This window comes from Gadus chalcogrammus, chromosome 1 (assembly GCF_026213295.1).
Source record: "Gadus chalcogrammus isolate NIFS_2021 chromosome 1, NIFS_Gcha_1.0, whole genome shotgun sequence".
NCBI classification, from domain to species: Eukaryota; Metazoa; Chordata; class Actinopteri; order Gadiformes; family Gadidae; genus Gadus; species Gadus chalcogrammus.
In genome coordinates, this window is record NC_079412.1 from 668,546 (window position 1) to 684,000 (window position 15,455).

A 15,455-nucleotide genomic window follows, 5' to 3' on the forward strand; every position below is an offset into this window, starting at 1 on the left:
ACCTTCACTACAATTTGGAGATGCCGGGGATTGAACCCGGGACCTCATACATGCGAAGCATGTGCTCTACCACTGAGCTACATCCCCATTATGTAATAAATAGTACATCTCTACTGTCAATACCTGAAGCTATGCTTAATGATACAGCCAATCAATAGGTTGACTTGCACTAGACCATCCTAAGAGATGAAGATATTTGGCCTGCCTGCTAAAAGCAGAGGTGGAAAACTGGTGTGGCAGATTTCAATCATGGAGCGGGGTATCCAATGGATTTCTAGTGCATCAGCTTAACCGCTTGGCCAGGACAATGGTGCTTATCGACCTCAAGTCTATCAGTTGTTCGAACAGTAACAGACTGCAACGCTTGAGGCTGTGTGATCAAATTGTGAAATAGTCCTACACCCTTGACCACAGCTTGCTTTGATCACATCTTAGTGATCGGACCTCAGCACTCCTACATGAGAAGCTTTACAGATGAGCCGAAAACAGATTACTTCAATTGTACATGTGGCAACCGATACATGAAAGTTTGCTTAACGATACAAGAGGGGAAATCGGTTATTGACTGGCAGTACGGTATCATACATTTCTTAGAGAAGTAGTCTGCGTACAGATAGCAGAACTGGCCAACGCTTGTCGGCAGGCCTGAATCTTCGTCGTGACGCAACAATGTTTTTCTCTTCGGTGGCTGTCAACACTTAATGCATAAACGTACCGTACTCATATCAATGTGTTGACCGGCACTAGCTTTTGAGCGCACACTAGCTTTTGAGCGCACAAGCGCACACTAGCGCACACTAGCTTTTGAGCGCACAAGCACACAAAAGCGTGCGCTTTTGAAATCGCACGCACTGATTAACCTGTATCGTTGACGACAACACAGTATCAATTCTCTCACTTGTTTCGAACAATAGCATTCGGCAACATCTTTGGTAGGTTAAGCATTGCGTGACCTCATTTGATCAATATAGCACTCACCTAACTTTTCTAGGGCAATCAAATGGCGATGCCGGTGATTGAACCCGGGGCCTCATACATGCAAAGCATACGCACTACCACTGAGCTACATCCCCTTACTGCTAGAGTATGTACATTTTAAACCGGCTTCAGCACTTGGGATTCAGCACTTGGACCTGACAACACTAGTCTTCAGATCTATCAGACCTTGAAATATTTACATTTTATGTTTGGAGAACATGTTGTCAAAAAACATCGAATGCTAAGAGCCTGTCCAGATAATACCAGGTTTTAAATATGTCACCTTCTACATGCTTAGATTAACATATTTGCACTGATTTCATGCAGTCTCACCGTAATATGTGTATGTGTTGGCTGACCAAGGGAATGAAAATTCGTAATCAGAATGAACCGTTGTCGGCAGGATTCGAACCTGCGCGGGGAGACCCCAAAGGATTTCTAGTCCATCGCCTTAACCACTCGGCCACGACAACACACTTGTATAGATCCAATTCTCTGGCTGTTTGGAACAGGAAGAGTCTGGAACACTTAGGGTAGGTTAAGCCTTGCTTGATCTAATTTTGAAATAATCTTCAAATTGACTGAAGCTAGCTTTGATCACATCTTGGAGACGGCAGGCATTGAACCTCAGGCCTTCTACATGAGAAGCATACGCTTTGCCGTTGAGAGAAGTCCCCTGTGTTACTTCAATTGTACATCTGTAAAACCGATTCCTGAAGCTTTGCTTAACGATAGAAGGGACAAATAGGTCATTAGTTGGCACTAGGGTATCATACATTTTATAGAGAATTTAGCTTGCCTGCCGCTGTTTTCATTGATGGAAAGTCTATTGCATTGATGGATTGCAAGCTTACAACCACAAGCAAGATTGCCAGTTAGGACAATTCCGTTTTTTTTAACTGCAAGAAACACTTTTACCACATCTACACCAGATGATGCTGTTGCAAAAAGTGTAGGTACTGCTGTGAGTTGAACCCAGGGTCTCCTGTTTACAAGACAGGCGCTTTCACCAGCTAAGCCACAGCACCCCTATGGTAATGTTTACTTGAGACACCAATGAAAAAGGTCTCATGTAGCGTGACCCGATCATGTGTTAAGCTATCAGAACTGGCGGCTAAAGGAATTCCAATTGAGTAGGTTACTTACATTATACAACTTACTGATGTGATTAGAACACTGCCTCTTCTGTGAACTAGACAGTCACTATGACAGTCCAAGCCACAGCACCCCTCTCAGTTCAGGAGTAATGCTTCAGCAATTGATTGGGAAGACAACGAAAGAGGTCTGCAGTACCATGACATAATTCTGTTGATCCTTTAAACAGCCCCTTAAACATACACTGATTAACCTGTACCGTTGACGGCAGGATTCGAACCTGCGCGGGGAGACCCCAATGGATTTCTAGTCCATCACCGTAACCACACAGTATCGACGTTTCAATTCTCTATCTTGTTCAAACATTAGCATTCTGCAACATTTTTGGTATGTAAAGCATTGCGTGACCTCATTTTGTTTAAAAATTCATTACACAGTAACATTCAGCAATGTTTCGTGATCGGATCATTTTTTACTTCTACCTTATAAAAGGGATTCATTTATATTTCACCCGTCACCTTCACTACAATTTGGAGATGCCGGGGATTGAACCCGGGACCACATACATGCGAAGCATGCGCTCTACCACTGAGCTACATCCCCATTATGTAATAAATAGTACATCTCTACTGTCAATACCTGAAGCTATGCTTAATGATACAGCCAATCAATAGGTTGACTTGCACTAGACCATCCTAAGAGATGAAGATATTTGGCCTGCCTGCTAAAAGCAGAGGTGGAAAACTGGTGTGGCAGATTTCAATCATGGAGCGGGGTATCCAATGGATTTCTAGTGCATCAGCTTAACCGCTTGGCCAGGACAATGGTGCTTATCGACCTCAAGTCTATCAGTTGTTCGAACAGTAACAGACTGCAACGCTTGAGGCTGTGTGATCAAATTGTGAAATAGTCCTACACCCTTGACCACAGCTTGCTTTGATCACATCTTAGTGATCGGACCTCAGCACTCCTACATGAGAAGCTTTACAGATGAGCCGAAAACAGATTACTTCAATTGTACATGTGGCAACCGATACATGTGAACTAGACAGTCACTATGACAGTCCAAGCCACAGCACCTCTCCTCTCCTGGAACCGTCACCTTATCGTGGTGGAGAGGTTTGCGTGTCCCTGTGAACCTGAGGGCTGTGTTGTCTGGAGCCTTGTGCTCCTGGTAGGGTCTCTCATGGCAGAGTGGTCTCAGGCGAGGGGCCAGACTAAGAATGGTTCAAAAATCCTCAATGAATATCGAAAAAAGAGGAGATGTGACCCGGCCCGGAGGAAGCCCGGGGCCCCCGTCTGGAGCTAGGCCCAGACGGAGGGCTCGATGGCGAGCGCCTGGTGGCCGGGTTTGCCACGGAGCCCGGTCGGGCACAGCCCGAACAAACTACGTGGCACCCCCCCTCTCTTCATCTCATGGGCCCACCACCTGTGGGAAGACCCGTTGGGGTCGGGTGCGCAGCCACATGGGTGGCAGCGAAGGTCAGGGGTCTCGACGGACCAGACCCGGGCGGCAGAAGCTAGCTCTGGGGACGTGGAACGTCACCTCGCTGTGGGGAAAGGAACCGGAGCTTGTGAGGGAGGTGGAGAGCTATCAGTTAGATCTGGTGGGGCTTACCTCCACGCACAGTCTCAGCTCTGGTACCGTACTCCTGGATAAGGGTTGGACTCTATTCTTCTCCGGAGTTGCCAAGGGCGTGAGGCGCCGGGCGGGTGTGGGGATACTCATAAATCCCCGGCTGAGCGCCGCGGTGTTGGAGTTTACCCCGGTAGACGAGAGGGTCGCCTCCCTGCGCCTAAGGGTTGTAGGGGGGAAAACTCTGACTGTTGTTTGTGCGTATGCACCAAACAGCAGTTCAGAGTACTCGGCCTTCTTGGAGACCCTGAATGGAGTCCTGTATGGGGCTCCAGTAGGGGACTCCGTAGTTCTGCTGGGTGACTTCAACGCCCACGTGGGCAACGATGGAGACACCTGGAGAGGCGTGGTGGGGAGGAACGGCCTCCCTGATCTAAACCCGAACGGTCGTTTGTTATTGGACTTCTGTGCTAGTCATGGATTATCCATAACAAACACCATGTTCGAACATAAGGGTGCTCATAAGTGTACCTGGTACCAGAGTACCCTAGGCCGAAGATCAATGATCGATTTTGTGATCGTGTCATCTGATCTGAGGCCGCATGTTTTGGACACTCGGGTAAAGAGAGGGGCGGAACTGTCAACCGACCACCATCTGGTTGTGAGTTGGATCAGGGAATGGGGGAAATTTCCGGATAGACCTGGTAAGCCCAAACGCGTAGTGCGGGTGAACTGGGAACGTCTGGAGGAGGCCCCCGTCCTAGGTATCTTCAACTCACACCTCCGGCGGAGTTTTTCTAGCATTCCTGTGGAGGTTGGGGACATTGAGCCGGAGTGGGCTGTGTTCAAAGCCTCCATTGCTGAAGCTGCGGTGGCTAGCTGTGGCCTCAGGGTCTTAGGCTCCTCAAGGGGCGGTAACCCTCGGACACCGTGGTGGACACCGGTGGTCAGGGAAGCCGTCCGATTGAAGAAGGAGGCCTTCCGGGATATGATATCCTGGAGGACTCCTGACTCGGTTGCAGGGTACCGACAGGCCCGAAGGGCTGCAGCTGCTGCCGTGTCGGAGGCTAAGCAGCGGGTGTGGGAGAAGTTCGGAGAGGCCATGGAGAAGGACTTTCGGTCGGCACCAAAGTGTTTCTGGAAGACTATCCGGCACCTCAGGAGGGGGAAACGGGGAACCGTCCAAGCTGTGTACAGTAAGGAGGGGACTCTGTTGACCTCAACTGAGGAGGTCGTCGGACGTTGGAAGGAACACTTTGAGGAACTCCTGAACCCGAATAACACGCCCTCTATGTTGGAGGCAGAGCTCGAGGTTGATGGTGTTTCGTCGTCAATTTCCCTGGTGGAGGTCACTGAGGTAGTCAAACATCTCCGCAGTGGCAAAGCCCCAGGGATTGATGAGATCCAGCCAGAAATGCTAAAGGCTCTGGGTGTTGAGGGGCTGTCATGGCTGACACGCCTATTCAACATCGCGTGGGAGTCGGGTACAGTGCCAAAGGAGTGGCAAACCGGGGTGGTGGTTCCCCTGTTCAAAAAGGGGGACCAGAGAGTGTGTGCCAATTACCGGGGTATCACACTTCTCAGCCTCCCTGGTAAAGTCTACTCCAAGGTACTGGAAAGGAGGGTTCGGCCGGTCGTCGAACCTCAGATTGAAGAGGAACAATGCGGTTTTCGCCCCAGACGTGGAACTACGGACCAGCTCTTCACTCTCGCAAGGATCCTGGAGGGGGCCTGGGAGTATGCCCATCCGGTCTACATGTGTTTTGTGGATCTGGAGAAGGCGTATGACCGGGTCCCCCAGGAGAAACTGTGGGAGGTGCTGCGGGAGTATGGGGTAAAGGGGTCTATCCTCAGGGCCATCCAATCCCTGTACTCCCAAAGCGAGAGCTGTGTTCGCGTCCTCGGCAGCCAGTCAGTTTCGTTCTCGGTGGGTGCTGGGCTCCGCCAGGGCTGCGCCTTGTCACCAATCCTGTTTGTGATATACATGGACAGGATATCGAGGCGTAGTCGTGGTGGGGAGGGGTTGCAGTTCGGTGGTCTGAGGATCTCGTCACTGCTTTTTGCGGATGATGTGGTCCTCATGGGATCATCGGCCTGTGACCTTCAGCACTCACTGGATCGGCTGGCGGCCGAGTGTGAAGCGGCTGGGATGAGGATCAGCACCGCTAAATCTGAGGCCATGACTCTTAGCAGGAAACCGATGGATTGCTTACTCCGGGTAGGAAATGAGTCCTTAGCCCAAGTGAAGGAGTTCAAGTACCTCGGGGTCTTGTTCGCGAGTGAGGGTACTATGGAACGTGAGATTGGCCGGAGAATCGGAGCAGCGGGGGCGGTATTGCGTTCGCTTTACCGCACCGTTGTGACGAAAAGAGAGCTGAGCCGCAAGGCAAAGCTCTCGATCTACCGGTCGATCTTCGTTCCTATCCTCACCTATGGTCATGAGGGCTGGGTGATGACCGAAAGGACGAGATCGCGGGTACAAGTGGCCGAGATGAGTTTTCTCAGAAGGGTGGTTGGCGTCTCCCTTAGGGATAGGGTGAGAAGCTCAGCCATCCGTGAGGAACTCGGATTAGAGCCGCTGCTCCTTTACTTAGAAAGGAGTCAGCTGAGGTGGTTCGGGCATCTGGTAAGGATGCCCACTGGGCGCCTTCCTTGGGAGGTGTTTCAGGCACGTCCAGTGGGGAGGAGACCTCGGGGAAGACCCAGGACTAGGTGGAGAGATTATATCTCAACACTGGCCTGGGAACGCCTCGGGATCCCCCCGTCAGAGTTGGTCAATGTGGCCCGGGAAAGGGAAGTCTGGGGCCCCCTGCTTGAGCTGCTCCCCCCGCGACCCGACCCCGGATAAGCGGAAGAAAATGAGATGAACCGATACATGAAAGTTTGCTTAACGATACAAGAGGGGAAATCGGTTATTGACTGGCAGTACGGTATCATACATTTCTTAGAGAAGTAGTCTGCGTACAGATAGCAGAACTGGCCAACGCTTGTCGGCAGGCCTGAATCTTCGTCGTGACGCAACAATGTTTTTCTCTTCGGTGGCTGTCAACACTTAATGCATAAACGTACCGTACTCATATCAATGTGATGACCGGCACTAGCTTTTGAGCGCACACTAGCTTTTGAGCGCACAAGCGCACACTAGCGCACACTAGCTTTTGAGCGCACAAGCACACATAAGCGTGCGCTTTTGAAATCGCACGCACTGATTAACCTGTATCGTTGACGACAACACAGTTTCAATTCTCTCACTTGTTTCGAACAATAGCATTCGGCAACATCTTTGGTAGGTTAAGCATTGCGTGACCTCATTTGATCAATATAGCACTCACCTGACTTTTCTAGGGCAATCAAATGGAGATGCCGGGGATTGAACCCGGGGCCTCAAACATGCAAAGCATACGCACTACCACTGAGCTACATCCCCTTACTGCTAGAGTATGTACATTTTAAACCGGCTTCGGAACACACCAAGGGTTTTCTCGTACATGGCATTCAGCACTTGGACCTGACAACACTAGTCTTCAGATCTATCAGACCTTGAAATATTTACATTTTATGTTTGGAGAACATGTTGTCAAAAAACATCGAATGCTAAGAGCCTGTCCAGATAATACCAGGTTTTAAATATGTCACCTTCTACATGCTTAGATTAACATATTTGCACTGATTTCATGCAGTCTCACCGTAACATGTGTATGTGTTGGCTGACCAAGGGAATGAAAATTCGTGATCAGAAATAACCGTTGTCGGCAGGATTCGAACCTGCGCGGGGAGACCCCAATGGATTTCTAGTCCATCGCCTTAACCACTCGGCCACGACAACACACTTGTATAGTTCCAATTCTCTGGCTTTTTGGAACAGGAAGAGTCTGGAACACTTAGGGTAGGTTAAGCCTTGCTTGATCTAATTTTGAAATAATCTTCAAATTGACTGAAGCTAGCTTTGATCACATCTTGGAGACGGCAGGCATTGAACCTCAGGCCTTCTACATGAGAAGCATACGCTTTGCCGTTGAGAGAAGTCCCCTGTGTTACTTCAATTGTACATCTGTAAAACCGATTCCTGAAGCTTTGCTTAACGATAGAAGGGACAAATAGGTCATTAGTTGGCACTAGGGTATCATACATTTTATAGAGAATTTAGCTTGCCTGCCGCTGTTTTCATTGATGGAAAGTCTATTGCATTGATGGATTGCAAGCTTACAACCACAAGCAAGATTGCCAGTTAGGACAATTCCGTTTTTTTTAACTGCAAGAAACACTTTTATCACATCTACACCAGATGATGCTGTTGCAATATGTGTAGGTACTGCTGGGAGTTGAACCCAGGGTCTCCTGTTTACAAGACAGGCACTTTCACCAGCTAAGCCACAGCACCCCTATGGTAATGTTTACTTGAGACACCAATGAAAAAGGTCTCATGTAGCGTGACCCGATCATGTGTTAAGCTATCAGAACTGGCGGCTAAAGGAATTCCAATTGAGTAGGTTACTTACATTATACAACTTACTGATGTGATTAGAACACTGCCTCTTCTGTGAACTAGACAGTCACTATGACAGTCCAAGCCACAGCACCCCTCTCAGTTCAGGAGTAATGCTTCAGCAATTGATTGGGAAGACAACGAAAGAGGTCTGCAGTACCATGACATATTTCTGTTGATCCTTTAAACAGCCCCTTAAACATACACTGATTAACCTGTACCGTTGACGGCAGGATTCGAACCTGCGCGGGGAGACCCCAATGGATTTCTAGTCCATCACCGTAACCACACAGTATCGACGTTTCAATTCTCTATCTTGTTCAAACATTAGCATTCTGCAACATTTTTGGTATGTAAAGCATTGCGTGACCTCATTTTGTTTAAAAATTCATCACACAGTAACATTCAGCAATGTTTCGTGATCGGATCATTTTTGACTTCTACCTTATAAATGGGATTCAATTATAATTCACCCGTCACCTTCACTACAATTTGGAGATGCCGGGGATTGAACCCGGGACCTCATACATGCGAAGCATGCGCTCTACCACTGAGCTACATCCCCATTATGTAATAAATAGTACATCTCTACTGTCAATACCTGAAGCTATGCTTAATGATACAGCCAATCAATAGGTTGACTTGCACTAGACCATCCTAAGAGATGAAGATATTTGGCCTGCCTGCTAAAAGCAGAGGTGGAAAACTGGTGTGGCAGATTTCAATCATGGAGCGGGGTATCCAATGGATTTCTAGTGCATCAGCTTAACCGCTTGGCCAGGACAATGGTGCTTATCGACCTCAAGTCTATCAGTTGTTCGAACAGTAACAGACTGCAACGCTTGAGGCTGTGTGATCAAATTGTGAAATAGTCCTACACCCTTGACCACAGCTTGCTTTGATCACATCTTAGTGATCGGACCTCAGCACTCCTACATGAGAAGCTTTACAGATGAGCCGAAAACAGATTACTTCAATTGTACATGTGGCAACCGATACATGAAAGTTTGCTTAACGATACAAGAGGGGAAATCGGTTATTGACTGGCAGTACGGTATCATACATTTCTTAGAGAAGTAGTCTGCGTACAGATAGCAGAACTGGCCAACGCTTGTCGGCAGGCCTGAATCTTCGTCGTGACGCAACAATGTTTTTCTCTTCGGTGGCTGTCAACACTTAATGCATAAACGTACCGTACTCATATCAATGTGTTGACCGGCACTAGCTTTTGAACGCACACTAGCTTTTGAGCGCACAAGCGCACACTAGCGCACACTAGCTTTTGAGCGCACAAGCACACAAAAGCGTGCGCTTTTGAAATCGCACGCTCTGATTAACCTGCATCGTTGACGACAACACAGTTTCAATTCTCTCACTTGTTTCGAACAATAGCATTCGGCAACATCTTTGGTAGGTTAAGCATTGCGTGACCTCATTTGATCAATATAGCACTCACCTGACTTTTCTAGGGCAATCAAATGGCGATGCCGGTGATTGAACCCGGGGCCTCATACATGCAAAGCATACGCACTACCACTGAGCTACATCCCCTTACTGCTAGAGTATGTACATTTTAAACCGGCTTCAGCACTTGGGATTCAGCACTTGGACCTGACAACACTAGTCTTCAGATCTATCAGACCTTGAAATATTTACATTTTATGTTTGGAGAACATGTTGTCAAAAAACATCGAATGCTAAGAGCCTGTCCAGATAATACCAGGTTTTAAATATGTCACCTTCTACATGCTTAGATTAACATATTTGCACTGATTTCATGCAGTCTCACCGTAATATGTGTATGTGTTGGCTGACCAAGGGAATGAAAATTCGTAATCAGAAAGAACCGTTGTCGGCAGGATTCGAACCTGCGCGGGGAGACCCCAATGGATTTCTAGTCCATCGCCTTAACCACTCGGCCACGACAACACACTTGTATAGATCCAATTCTCTGGCTTTTTGGAACAGGAAGAGTCTGGAACACTTAGGGTAGGTTAAGCCTTGCTTGATCTAATTTTGAAATAATCTTCAAATTGACTGAAGCTAGCTTTGATCACATCTTGGAGACGGCAGGCATTGAACCTCAGGCCTTCTACATGAGAAGCATACGCTTTGCCGTTGAGAGAAGTCCCCTGTGTTACTTCAATTGTACATCTGTAAAACCGATTCCTGAAGCTTTGCTTAACGATAGAAGGGACAAATAGGTCATTAGTTGGCACTAGGGTATCATACATTTTATAGAGAATTTAGCTTGCCTGCCGCTGTTTTCATTGATGGAAAGTCTATTGCATTGATGGATTGCAAGCTTACAACCACAAGCAAGATTGCCAGTTAGGACAATTCCGTTTTTTTTAACTGCAAGAAACACTTTTATCACATCTACACCAGTTGATGCTGTTGCAAAAAGTGTAGGTACTGCTGGGAGTTGAACCCAGGGTCTCCTGTTTACAAGACAGGCACTTTCACCAGCTAAGCCACAGCACCCCTATGGTAATGTTTACTTGAGACACCAATGAAAAAGGTCTCATGTAGCGTGACCCGATCATGTGTTAAGCTATCAGAACTGGCGGCTAAAGGAATTCCAATTGAGTAGGTTACTTACATTATACAACTTACTGATGTGATTAGAACACTGCCTCTTCTGTGAACTAGACAGTCACTATGACAGTCCAAGCCACAGCACCCCTCTCAGTTCAGGAGTAATGCTTCAGCAATTGATTGGGAAGACAACGAAAGAGGTCTGCAGTACCATGACATATTTCTGTTGATCCTTTAAACAGCCCCTTAAACATACACTGATTAACCTGTACCGTTGACGGCAGGATTCGAACCTTCGCGGGGAGACCCCAATGGATTTCTAGTCCATCACCGTAACCACACAGTATCGACGTTTCAATTCTCTATCTTGTTCAAACATTAGCATTCTGCAACATTTTTGGTATGTAAAGCATTGCGTGACCTCATTTTGTTTAAAAATTCATCACACAGTAACATTCACCAATGTTTCGTGATCGGATCATTTTTGACTTCTACCTTATAAAAGGGATTCATTTATAATTCACCCGTCACCTTCACTACAATTTGGAGATGCCGGGGATTGAACCCGGGACCTCATACATGCGAAGCATGCGCTCTACCACTGAGCTACATCCCCATTATGTAATAAATAGTACATCTCTACTGTCAATACCTGAAGCTATGCTTAATGATACAGCCAATCAATAGGTTGACTTGCACTAGACCATCCTAAGAGATGAAGATATTTGGCCTGCCTGCTAAAAGCAGAGGTGGAAAACTGGTGTGGCAGATTTCAATCATGGAGCGGGGTATCCAATGGATTTCTAGTGCATCAGCTTAACCGCTTGGCCAGGACAATGGTGCTTATCGACCTCAAGTCTATCAGTTGTTCGAACAGTAACAGACTGCAACGCTTGAGGCTGTGTGATCAAATTGTGAAATAGTCCTACACCCTTGACCACAGCTTGCTTTGATCACATCTTAGTGATCGGACCTCAGCACTCCTACATGAGAAGCTTTACAGATGAGCCGAAAACAGATTACTTCAATTGTACATGTGGCAACCGATACATTGAAAGTTTGCTTAACGATACAAGAGGGGAAATCGGTTATTGACTGGCAGTACGGTATCATACATTTCTTAGAGAAGTAGTCTGCGTACAGATAGCAGAACTGGCCAACGCTTGTCGGCAGGCCTGAATCTTCGTCGTGACGCAACAATGTTTTTCTCTTCGGTGGCTGTCAACACTTAATGCATAAACGTACCGTACTCATATCAATGTGTTGACCGGCACTAGCTTTTGAGCGCACACTAGCTTTTGAGCGCACAAGCGCACACTAGCGCACACTAGCTTTTGAGCGCACAAGCACACAAAAGCGTGCGCTTTTGAAATCGCACGCACTGATTAACCTGTATCGTTGACGACAACACAGTTATCAATTCTCTCACTTGTTTCGAACAATAGCATTCGGCAACATCTTTGGTAGGTTAAGCATTGCGTGACCTCATTTGATCAATATAGCACTCACCTGACTTTTCTAGGGCAATCAAATGGCGATGCCGGTGATTGAACCCGGGGCCTCATACATGCAAAGCATACGCACTACCACTGAGCTACATCCCCTTACTGCTAGAGTATGTACATTTTAAACCGGCTTCAGCACTTGGGATTCAGCACTTGGACCTGACAACACTAGTCTTCAGATCTATCAGACCTTGAAATATTTACATTTTATGTTTGGAGAACATGTTGTCAAAAAACATCGAATGCTAAGAGCCTGTCCAGATAATACCAGGTTTTAAATATGTCACCTTCTACATGCTTAGATTAACATATTTGCACTGATTTCATGCAGTCTCACCGTAATATGTGTATGTGTTGGCTGACCAAGGGAATGAAAATTCGTAATCAGAATGAACCGTTGTCGGCAGGATTCGAACCTGCGCGGGGAGTCCCCAAAGGATTTCTAGTCCATCGCCTTAACCACTCGGCCACGACAACACACTTGTATAGATCCAATTCTCTGGCTGTTTGGAACAGGAAGAGTCTGGAACACTTAGGGTAGGTTAAGCCTTGCTTGATCTAATTTTGAAATAATCTTCAAATTGACTGAAGCTAGCTTTGATCACATCTTGGAGACGGCAGGCATTGAACCTCAGGCCTTCTACATGAGAAGCATACGCTTTGCCGTTGAGAGAAGTCCCCTGTGTTACTTCAATTGTACATCTGTAAAACCGATTCCTGAAGCTTTGCTTAACGATAGAAGGGACAAATAGGTCATTAGTTGGCACTAGGGTATCATACATTTTATAGAGAATTTAGCTTGCCTGCCGCTGTTTTCATTGATGGAAAGTCTATTGCATTGATGGATTGCAAGCTTACAACCACAAGCAAGATTGCCAGTTAGGACAATTCCGTTTTTTTAACTGCAAGAAACACTTTTATCACATCTACACCAGATGATGCTGTTGCAAAAAGTGTAGGTACTGCTGTGAGTTGAACCCAGGGTCTCCTGTTTACAAGACAGGCGCTTTCACCAGCTAAGCCACAGCACCCCTATGGTAATGTTTACTTGAGACACCAATGAAAAAGGTCTCATGTAGCGTGACCCGATCATGTGTTAAGCTATCAGAACTGGCGGCTAAAGGAATTCCAATTGAGTAGGTTACTTACATTATACAACTTACTGATGTGATTAGAACACTGCCTCTTCTGTGAACTAGACAGTCACTATGACAGTCCAAGCCACAGCACCCCTCTCAGTTCAGGAGTAATGCTTCAGCAATTGATTGGGAAGACAACGAAAGAGGTCTGCAGTACCATGACATTTCTGTTGATCCTTTAAACAGCCCCTTAAACATACACTGATTAACCTGTACCGTTGACGGCAGGATTCGAACCTGCGCGGGGAGACCCCAATGGATTTCTAGTCCATCACCGTAACCACACAGTATCGACGTTTCAATTCTCTATCTTGTTCAAACATTAGCATTCTGCAACATTTTTGGTATGTAAAGCATTGCGTGACCTCATTTTGTTTAAAAATTCATCACACAGTAACATTCAGCAATGTTTCGTGATCGGATCATTTTTGACTTCTACCTTATAAAAGGGATTCATTTATAATTCACCCGTCACCTTCACTACAATTTGGAGATGCCGGGGATTGAACCCGGGACATCATACATGCGAAGCATGCGCTCTACCACTGAGCTACATCCCCATTATGTAATAAATAGTACATCTCTACTGTCAATACCTGAAGCTATGCTTAATGATACAGCCAATCAATAGGTTGACTTGCACTAGACCATCCTAAGAGATGAAGATATTTGGCCTGCCTGCTAAAAGCAGAGGTGGAAAACTGGTGTGGCAGATTTCAATCATGGAGCGGGGTATCCAATGGATTTCTAGTGCATCAGCTTAACCGCTTGGCCAGGACAATGGTGCTTATCGACCTCAAGTCTATCAGTTGTTCGAACAGTAACAGACTGCAACGCTTGAGGCTGTGTGATCAAATTGTGAAATAGTCCTACACCCTTGACCACAGCTTGCTTTGATCACATCTTAGTGATCGGACCTCAGCACTCCTACATGAGAAGCTTTACAGATGAGCCGAAAACAGATTACTTCAATTGTACATGTGGCAACCGATACATGTGAACTAGACAGTCACTATGACAGTCCAAGCCACAGCACCTCTCCTCTCCTGGAACCGTCACCTTATCGTGGTGGAGAGGTTTGCGTGTCCCTGTGAACCTGAGGGCTGTGTTGTCTGGAGCCTTGTGCTCCTGGTAGGGTCTCTCATGGCAGAGTGGTCTCAGGCGAGGGGCCAGACTAAGAATGGTTCAAAAATCCTCAATGAATATCGAAAAAAGAGGAGATGTGACCCGGCCCGGAGGAAGCCCGGGGCCCCCGTCTGGAGCTAGGCCCAGACGGAGGGCTCGATGGCGAGCGCCTGGTGGCCGGGTTTGCCACGGAGCCCGGTCGGGCACAGCCCGAACAAACTACGTGGCACCCCCCCTCTCTTCATCTCATGGGCCCACCACCTGTGGGAAGACCCGTTGGGGTCGGGTGCGCAGCCACATGGGTGGCAGCGAAGGTCAGGGGTCTCGACGGACCAGACCCGGGCGGCAGAAGCTAGCTCTGGGGACGTGGAACGTCACCTCGCTGTGGGGAAAGGAACCGGAGCTTGTGAGGGAGGTGGAGAGCTATCAGTTAGATCTGGTGGGGCTTACCTCCACGCACAGTCTCAGCTCTGGTACCGTACTCCTGGATAAGGGTTGGACTCTATTCTTCTCCGGAGTTGCCAAGGGCGTGAGGCGCCGGGCGGGTGTGGGGATACTCATAAATCCCCGGCTGAGCGCCGCGGTGTTGGAGTTTACCCCGGTAGACGAGAGGGTCGCCTCCCTGCGCCTAAGGGTTGTAGGGGGGAAAACTCTGACTGTTGTTTGTGCGTATGCACCAAACAGCAGTTCAGAGTACTCGGCCTTCTTGGAGACCCTGAATGGAGTCCTGTATGGGGCTCCAGTAGGGGACTCCGTAGTTCTGCTGGGTGACTTCAACGCCCACGTGGGCAACGATGGAGACACCTGGAGAGGCGTGGTGGGGAGGAACGGCCTCCCTGATCTAAACCCGAACGGTCGTTTGTTATTGGACTTCTGTGCTAGTCATGGATTATCCATAACAAACACCATGTTCGAACATAAGGGTGCTCATAAGTGTACCTGGTACCAGAGTACCCTAGGCCGAAGATCAATGATCGATTTTGTGATCGTGTCATCTGATCTGAGGCCGCATG

The 15,455-nt window shown here is 47.5% G+C and overlaps 14 non-coding genes across 14 annotated transcripts; all 14 read right to left on the bottom strand.

The window, feature by feature from the left end:
- Positions 1-15: 15 nt before the first annotated feature.
- On the bottom strand, positions 16-87 carry trnaa-cgc (transfer RNA alanine (anticodon CGC)). Its single transcript has one exon. It is a non-coding gene; the product is annotated as a tRNA-Ala (tRNA).
- Positions 88-1,369: 1,282 nt separating this feature from the next.
- Positions 1,370-1,451, bottom strand: trnas-aga (transfer RNA serine (anticodon AGA)). The gene has a single exon. It is a non-coding gene; the product is annotated as a tRNA-Ser (tRNA).
- Positions 1,452-1,932: 481 nt separating this feature from the next.
- On the bottom strand, positions 1,933-2,006 carry trnat-ugu (transfer RNA threonine (anticodon UGU)). The gene has a single exon. It is a non-coding gene; the product is annotated as a tRNA-Thr (tRNA).
- Positions 2,007-2,604: 598 nt separating this feature from the next.
- trnaa-cgc (transfer RNA alanine (anticodon CGC)) lies at positions 2,605-2,676 on the bottom strand. Its single transcript has one exon. It is a non-coding gene; the product is annotated as a tRNA-Ala (tRNA).
- Positions 2,677-7,004: 4,328 nt separating this feature from the next.
- Positions 7,005-7,076, bottom strand: trnaa-ugc (transfer RNA alanine (anticodon UGC)). The gene has a single exon. It is a non-coding gene; the product is annotated as a tRNA-Ala (tRNA).
- Positions 7,077-7,393: 317 nt separating this feature from the next.
- On the bottom strand, positions 7,394-7,475 carry trnas-aga (transfer RNA serine (anticodon AGA)). The gene has a single exon. It is a non-coding gene; the product is annotated as a tRNA-Ser (tRNA).
- Positions 7,476-7,956: 481 nt separating this feature from the next.
- trnat-ugu (transfer RNA threonine (anticodon UGU)) lies at positions 7,957-8,030 on the bottom strand. Its single transcript has one exon. It is a non-coding gene; the product is annotated as a tRNA-Thr (tRNA).
- A 598-nt stretch (positions 8,031-8,628) lies between these two features.
- trnaa-cgc (transfer RNA alanine (anticodon CGC)) lies at positions 8,629-8,700 on the bottom strand. The gene has a single exon. It is a non-coding gene; the product is annotated as a tRNA-Ala (tRNA).
- Positions 8,701-9,982: 1,282 nt separating this feature from the next.
- trnas-aga (transfer RNA serine (anticodon AGA)) lies at positions 9,983-10,064 on the bottom strand. Its single transcript has one exon. It is a non-coding gene; the product is annotated as a tRNA-Ser (tRNA).
- A 481-nt stretch (positions 10,065-10,545) lies between these two features.
- Positions 10,546-10,619, bottom strand: trnat-ugu (transfer RNA threonine (anticodon UGU)). The gene has a single exon. It is a non-coding gene; the product is annotated as a tRNA-Thr (tRNA).
- A 598-nt stretch (positions 10,620-11,217) lies between these two features.
- On the bottom strand, positions 11,218-11,289 carry trnaa-cgc (transfer RNA alanine (anticodon CGC)). Its single transcript has one exon. It is a non-coding gene; the product is annotated as a tRNA-Ala (tRNA).
- A 1,284-nt stretch (positions 11,290-12,573) lies between these two features.
- Positions 12,574-12,655, bottom strand: trnas-aga (transfer RNA serine (anticodon AGA)). Its single transcript has one exon. It is a non-coding gene; the product is annotated as a tRNA-Ser (tRNA).
- A 480-nt stretch (positions 12,656-13,135) lies between these two features.
- Positions 13,136-13,209, bottom strand: trnat-ugu (transfer RNA threonine (anticodon UGU)). The gene has a single exon. It is a non-coding gene; the product is annotated as a tRNA-Thr (tRNA).
- Positions 13,210-13,805: 596 nt separating this feature from the next.
- trnaa-cgc (transfer RNA alanine (anticodon CGC)) lies at positions 13,806-13,877 on the bottom strand. The gene has a single exon. It is a non-coding gene; the product is annotated as a tRNA-Ala (tRNA).
- Positions 13,878-15,455: the final 1,578 nt, after the last annotated feature.